Source organism: Orbicella faveolata, unplaced genomic scaffold, assembly GCF_042242905.1.
Source record: "Orbicella faveolata isolate gen_17 unplaced genomic scaffold, um_ofav_v1 contig_13, whole genome shotgun sequence".
In the NCBI taxonomy this organism is placed as follows: domain Eukaryota; kingdom Metazoa; phylum Cnidaria; class Anthozoa; order Scleractinia; family Merulinidae; genus Orbicella; species Orbicella faveolata.
The window spans coordinates 21,948,099-21,955,666 of record NW_028301540.1 but is presented as its reverse complement, the minus strand read 5'-3'; the positions used below and the strand labels follow the sequence as shown (position 1 = coordinate 21,955,666).

Below are 7,568 nucleotides of genomic sequence, written 5' to 3'. Positions count from 1 at the left end.
CCCTTTGATTTCGTGGTTGAATTGTTTTATCCTTGATGTCTTTTTTGTAGTTTCGTTATATCAAGAAAAGTAGCTTACATGGTGTAAAAGTTGTATCTGTTGTTATAGCTGGGTGTCAGGTGATATTCTGTGTGGTTTGTTGTGTAGGTCACAAGGGCCATGATTTTATGGCCAGGGCCTTTGTGTGGTGCCTAGTCAGTGCTATGTTATTAATCAGAATGTTTGGGTCATCAAGTCATGCACTCCTTTGTGGTGTGTGGATAGTCACCTTTGCAGCTATTATTTGGCTCATTGCACTATGCTCCCTCCCCAGTGGTAGTTGTGAAGGAGACTAATGGGCAGGTGGGTTTTGCCAAGAAGTAATTACAAGTTTACAATTATTTATTAACCTCATGATAGCAACTTAAAATAATATGACATGTTTTTGTCTTTCAGGCAACCATCACCAGATTCAACAAACTGAAGTTGACAAACTCAAACACCTACATTCTGGCCACTCTGGACAAACTTGGTCAGAACCATGATCTGGGTCTGGTCTGGGACTTATGAATGAACTTTTCAAGCCTTTTGAGCGTCTAAAACTTCCTGCAGGTATCAGAAACACTGCTACCGACAGAAACCGCCCGATTGTTTACATCTGATGATCCTGGAAGCTGATTTACACTTGCTTGTGTTAAAGCGAGGTAATCTATTTGATGAGAACTGAAATGGAGTAAAAAAATAGCATGTTTCCGCATACTGGCAGTGGGTTTTAGCCAACTATGATCCACAAGGCAGCCTCATAGTAAATGGGGCACACCACTTGGGAGCCCAGCCAAATAATTATTGACTCTTAAGTAAGGGATAACAAGTTATATTTCACAGCGATTCTTGAATGATTTTGATTTGACTACTTAATCAATTGATTACTTGTATGTGTACATTAACACTGCAGGTATGTACGAGGCCTAGATAGCAACATTTTCCTTCTACGTCGGAGTTTCCCCACAGCTCTTCTCACAATTAGATTTTTTCCCACCCATTGTTACTACGTATTCTTTCTGTGCAAATTCCATACTGAGACCTGAACTTGAGAAGTTTTAATTATTTCGCTTTTTTTACACTGAATTCTTTTTAAATAACAATTTGGTGTGCTCACAGGTTTCCTCATGTAGGGCTAAATCTAGTTAAAAAAATTATGTCAGCTGGAAATTACAAGATCGGCCCATTTATGTTGAAATCAACACATCTAACTTATCCATTGATCTCCGTTTTATTTCTTTTGCTGCTGTTGTTGTTGTTGAAAGCAATTAAGGGGACACCCATTTTTTTGCATTTTTGACAAGAGCTGGTCATTTTCTAACTACAGCAAAAGTTTTTAAAAAAAAATCAGAACGAGGTAAGGTTTGGATAATGACGATTCCATCGCAAACTGAATTTTTGGGCGATTTTTGCTTTTCTTCAATATCTAACTCATTTCGGCGGACAAAAAAAGGGGAGAATTGAGAGGGTAAAATAGCACCTTGGTACATGGCATGGAGTTACATCAAGTTAATCCAGTGAAGGAACAGGGCTTCTTCAAATAGCTGCAATAAAACTTTTGGGCTACTTAAAATGCGAAATTTTAGGGCGCCAGATGAAAGTGGCACAAAGTACAAAACACGCCATTCCTTGTCACGCAATTAGAGGTGAAAAATCGACAAAGCGCTGGTGGAAAAGACAATAGGCCAGTTTTTTGGACAAAAATCGTTACTATTCCGAATAAAAAGCTACTTTCTATCAATATTTGTCCTCTCTACTGCTCAGGTTGCCTGAAATTTAAACTTTTAGTGATTATTTTTTCGAAGCAAAATACAAAATCCTCATGTTTTGAATGGCCGAGGACGGATACAATTTGTAAATTGTAACAAACTGTAAAATCGATACTTTGTCGTATTTATACTTCAATTTGAGTATTGTAGTCAATCTGTGCATACCATTTATCAGCGCCAAGCATGGACTGCATGTGTATAGGATTCATAAGTTGTTTCCGTTAACTGCCAACCGCTGCAAACAATGAGAATTGCGTGACAGACTGCTAAAGGCCAACGCACCTTGCACGTGTTCTACAGTCCAACCCCTATTGTCCCTATTAAATGGCCACCCTTGGGGAAATGGATTTCGGAACTTCGATTACCGGCCGCCTAAAAGGGGTGGCCATTTAGTAGGTGACCACTTAATAGGGGTTTGATGTGTAATGTAATTAAAAGAGGTAGTTGTTATACTTCCTTTACTTTTAGTACAATTTTGTTGCAAACCTCAAAATGAATAGTTTTTTCCTAGTTTTGTTTAATAATTATTTCACAAGATATGTCTACCCCTACTCCAGCACGCTGGGCCTGTTAATCGTGAACATCCTCACAAATTTGGTGGCTATAGGCTATTAGCACGAAACTCAAGGTTGTTTTGTAGCCAGACTAGTGTGAAAAACTAAAACTAAACGGCGGAGGCATGGTAATGGTCTGTCGATCCTAATTGATGCATGTAACATCTGATGACTGATCGACGTAAAGACCCAATAAGGATGAATAGTCTCACATCGATGTAAACAAAAATTTAAGACAGTTATGCACACGAGCATGATCTCATGAGCTCTTCAATTAATTGAACATACGGCTCTTTTAGCTTTAGTGAAATACTGTCAATTTCCACTTCAAAGTGGCTGCATATTATGCGCCAAATAGGGACGCTGAGCTTGGTTAGCTTATTATTTGAGTACAGTTCACAAAGATTGTATGTATCGTAAGTGATCGGGTGGATGAGCCGACACTCTTCAAGAATGTGTGCACGGGCGGAGGAATACGTATCTTGCTCCGCAACAGCTTGACCGTCCCACTCGTCTGCAACATCATGACTTTCTTGCCTGAATTTCGCCGCCATTCTTGAAAAATAAGATTTTATTTGCTGTGGGCTAGGAATTCATCTACAGTGAATCTGCCGCTCCCATCTTCATGATTTGTATGTCTCATCTCTTGAGCCACCTGTGCGGGGTCTGCTTTGAATCCTGCCTGTTCTCTATTTTAAATTTCTCGTCTAGGTAGGCCTTCTGCACGCTTAACACTGAAACTGGCAGCCCTGCGGTAATGCCTGAGCACTTTGCTCTGAAAGCTCAGAACCGGCAATAAATGGCTATGCGCTTGATCCTTCCTGTAGTTTTTCAGCGTAAATAATCTTTGCCTTGTTGAGAAGCGAGTGTCTTTCCTCTACAAATTTGCACTTGCCATAATGCATATGCTGCTTCAGGTTACAATGGCGCTGAAAAGTACTCACGCATCCTTCAACTGGAGAGTAAAAAAGATCAGCGCGCTCGTTGTCAGCGGATGCAATGCTTTGCTCTCCTTGAACGGTGTTTTCTGGATTGTCTTCAACTGGAGACCGCGTGTTGTCAAACAAAGAGACGTTTTGGAAGTCTCCAGGAGAAAAGGAACTCTTGGTGAATACTGGATCCTTCACTGAACCCATTTGGACTAAGGAAAAGAGAGCATAAAAAACAACTAACTTATAGTACAAGACACGAGATTTTGCTGCATTTTGTGGCAATGACATTTGAAATAAAAGCACTTTCAGTAATAAGGGTATAAACCGAACCTAAGATTCTTCAATTAATTACATTAGCCGTAACCCTGATATACTACAAGCAGCCCTTACTTAGTCCATCAAGCGTGACTCAAAAAAAAAGCGCGCGAGAAAACAAAAATTTGGTAAAAGTAAGCAAAAAATTTTTTTTTTGCCTTGCAACTGAGACCATGGTATGGTCTTTCCTTTTCCCACATCAAATGCTTTCCATACAGTCAGACATTCCTCTCCATAATGGAAATTATTTAAGTTGCTCAGTCCTTCCAGTTTACCCTGCAACAAGATTGGATGCTGCTTTGTGGAATCAATCAAGGTAACTCGGACACCTCTGACACCACCATGAGATAGAATAGCTCGTTTTAGATCATCCGCAGAGACTACATCGTGGCCTTCTTTAATGTAGCGAAGAAGATGTGCTTTGATCGCTGCTGCTCTTCTCTCGCATGGACCCTTACGGCTTTGTGGGTCGCTGAAGTAGACTCTCTCAACTTTGATATCAGTCGCTTCTTTCATAAGTTGGCAAGCAGCTAACATGGTGAAGCTGTGGTAACACCCGGCGTTGTCTTGTCGGAGAAAGCCAGTTGTAATCTCTGGATGTTCTTTCTTGAGTTCTTGGAGTGTGTCATATGATACAGACCACCACGTTGCTGTCTTGACTGCAATTCTTGACTATGTAAACAAATGCTTAGTGCTACAGCTTGTCAGCAATCTTACGGGCAACAACACTAATGTGCCAAGCAATCCCTCTTTTGGCAAACCAATAAGCTTGCGTTTCCCTGTACTCTTGTGGCAGGAACTTCATGGCCCAGTCCTATGTGATGAGAATTGAAGACGTTTCCAGGTTTTCCAGAAGGCTCGTTCTTACCTTGTCCTGCTGAATTGATCTCAACTGATGAGCCTTCTATGATTCAATTGCCTGATAGGCTTGTTGAAGTGTGTACATCAAGTCATCACGGTCTTCGTCTCTCAACTCGGAAGATCTTAATGAAGACTCAATTTCCATCATTATGGATTCCAGCTGGTCACAAGAAGGACAACACTTGTCATGGGAATGGTCACATGCCACATGGAGGCAGTCCTCTTTAGGATCACTTAGAGTGTACATTTCAACCACCTATATACCTTATATCTGCGTAGAGGGTTTCATAACTGATCTGCGAAATTCTGTACATCTGACTGGTAATCATTTCTTGAAAAAAAGTTCCTTTTTGCTTTTACTAATGAAGGAAATCAAGAGATCATTTTCTCTCGGGGAAATATAATTCACTTGTCACTAGAAACCTCCAACCTCCAAGCCGGGAAAACATGGGGCATGGGTGGGGCTTTGACTCTCTGCCCTTCTCAAGGGCGTGGGGGATAATTCATTTTTTCCCCTTTGCATTCCCAGGGAGACAGGGGATTAGTACATTTTGTCCTTTGCTTTGCCCGATGGGGTTTGGGACTAGAATATTTTAGTCTAATGCCGTGTCCAAGCAGGGAGGAGTAACAGAAAGGTCACATAACAACCCGGTACGAAAGGGGTCTGGGACGAGAGCATGGTAACGTGGATCATCTTCACCTTGTGATGGTGAGTTTATTTGCATGCAATTAAACTATAATCCTCATCTTGTGACCTCTTCTTTTGCTAGCTAGTATTAGTAGTGTCCAGTGACAGGTGCGTGCATAACCTGGGGAAAAACCGAAGTAAAACTACAAGGCATTGCCTTACTTCAGTAACAATCTCAACTTATTTCATTGTTTATACCTTGCATAACTTCTAGACAATTTGTGAGAAATATTGACAAGAGAAGAAGACCCGCCTCCGTTTGCAAAGTTGAATCAAAGCAATCGAAAAACTTCAACTTACTCTTGATGTTTCTCCCGCATCTTTCTATCGTTTCACACGCAGCATTTCCCGGGTTGGAACTACTGCATCCACACGGCCCTCTAACAAGTTCAGAGTAGCCACAGGTTGCCATTTCTTAACGTGTATCATGCAACTGTACAAACGTGGTACAGATTATCGACTCTGACGTAATCTGATTATGTGTTGGTGGGGGGTTTTAAGCGTTTATTTGTGGATATCGAAAGCAAAATTAAAGTGTTCATTGTGTGCTAAGTACTTGATGATTCCCAGACGCACAGGATTATACCCACGTGTAAATTTTCTTCCCATCTATTAAAATGTGGGCAGCTTAGAGCTTTAAAAGCAGGATATCTTTATGTGTACAAGTAAAAGCACAATAACATCACTAGTAAACATATTAAATGTTCAGCACAAATCAAGATGTCAAGAGTTGCAGGCAACTGATCAGATAAACTTTGAGTAAATGAAGTAGAGGAGGAGGAGAATAAAGGGAAAAAAATTCTCTTAAAAAAGAATTCAAGGATAATGTGAGGTTCCCAAACAAAATTGCCACGTGCCATGAATACAAAGGATGAGTATTTCTGTTACGTACCCATGCAATTGTGGCCTGGCCGCCTGTCACGCAAACTTTAGTGTTTGAACATTTCACGAGCAGTGGGGGGCAGTTAACGGAAACAACTTGTGAAGCCAATACACATGCAGTCCATGCTTGGCGCTGATAAATGGTATGCACAGATTGACTACAATACTCAAATTGAAGTATAAATACGACAAAGTATCGATTTTATGGTTTGTTACAATTTACAAATTGTATCCGTCCTCGGCCATTCAAAACATGAGGATTTTGTATTTTGCTTCGAAAAACAAATCGCTAAAAGTTTAAATTCAGGCAACCTGAGCAGTAGAGAGGACAAATATTGATAGAAAGTAGCTTTTTATTCGGAATAGTAACGATTTTTGTCCAAAAAACTGGCCTATTGTCTTTTCCATGAGCGCTTTGTTGATTTTTCACCTCTAATTGCGTGACAAGGAATGGCGTGTTTTGTACTTTGTGTCACTTTCGTCTGGCGCCCTAAAATTTCGCATTTTAAGTAGCCCAAAAATTTTATTGCAGCTATTTGAAGCCATGTTCCTTCGCTGGATTAACTCGACGTAACTCCATGCCATGTACCAAGGTGCTATTTTACCCTCTCAATTCTCCCTTTTTTTGTCTGCCGAAATGAGTTAAATATTGAAGAAAAGCAAAAATCGCCCAAAAATGCAGTTTGCGATGGAATCGGACAAATAACATTTCAGACTGTTGGTAAATATGTGTTCTTTTTATTAAGATATTCAATGGCCAGATTTACCGTTTTGTTTATTTTTAAGAGAAGCTCAAATAACGCGTTGTTTGGAGCTCGTGAAACTGATGTGAGAGCCGCCAAACCGATTTTGTCGCCATTCGCGTAAAATAAAAATCTAATTGAACTTAAACTATTTTTTCTAGAAATAGTTCATCCAGACCTATATTCTGGCAAAGTTTGGGGATTTTCAACTTTTTCATTTTGCATACGTCCAGGCAAAATTTTGGGACGATTGCTCTTAATGCTTGGTGCCTACTGCAGCGAGCCCGGAGGGATGCCATGAAATGTCCAACGACTTCAGATCATTGGGTTGCTGAAAAGGCCCAGTCTGAAATTGCGGCTTTCTTTTTTGCTCTCCCAGATGATGTCTTGGAAGTTTTTGACACCACAACCCTCGCGAAAATGACAACAACAGAAAAAACAACCCTGAATATATCAGCAGAATTGACATAGACAGCAACATCCGAAACCCTAGGGTCACTTCTGAGACATTGAAAGATATCAAAGCTGCAACAAGTAACCCGACACTTTGTAGCCTGGCCTTCAAGAAATCAGAGCTTCCCTAAAGTTTACACCCCTATTGGAAATTTAGGGCAGAGCTTACCTCTCAAGATGGGGTCATCTATAAAGGGACGTAAAAACTTATCCCATTGGCAAAAGGAAACTTTATTCTGCAGAAGGCTCATGCTGCACACTTTGGAGCTGAATCAAACATATGTCTCTGTATGGACACTGTATTCTGGCCAGGCATGAAGTCTGATATTCAGGAAGCGTGCCACTTATGT

At 40.5% G+C, this 7,568-nt stretch overlaps 1 pseudogene; it reads right to left on the bottom strand.

The window, feature by feature from the left end:
• Nucleotides 1–2,245: 2,245 nt before the first annotated feature.
• LOC149115606 (uncharacterized) lies at nt 2,246–5,574 on the bottom strand (annotated as a pseudogene).
• Between the last annotated feature and the right edge of the window lie 1,994 nt (nt 5,575–7,568).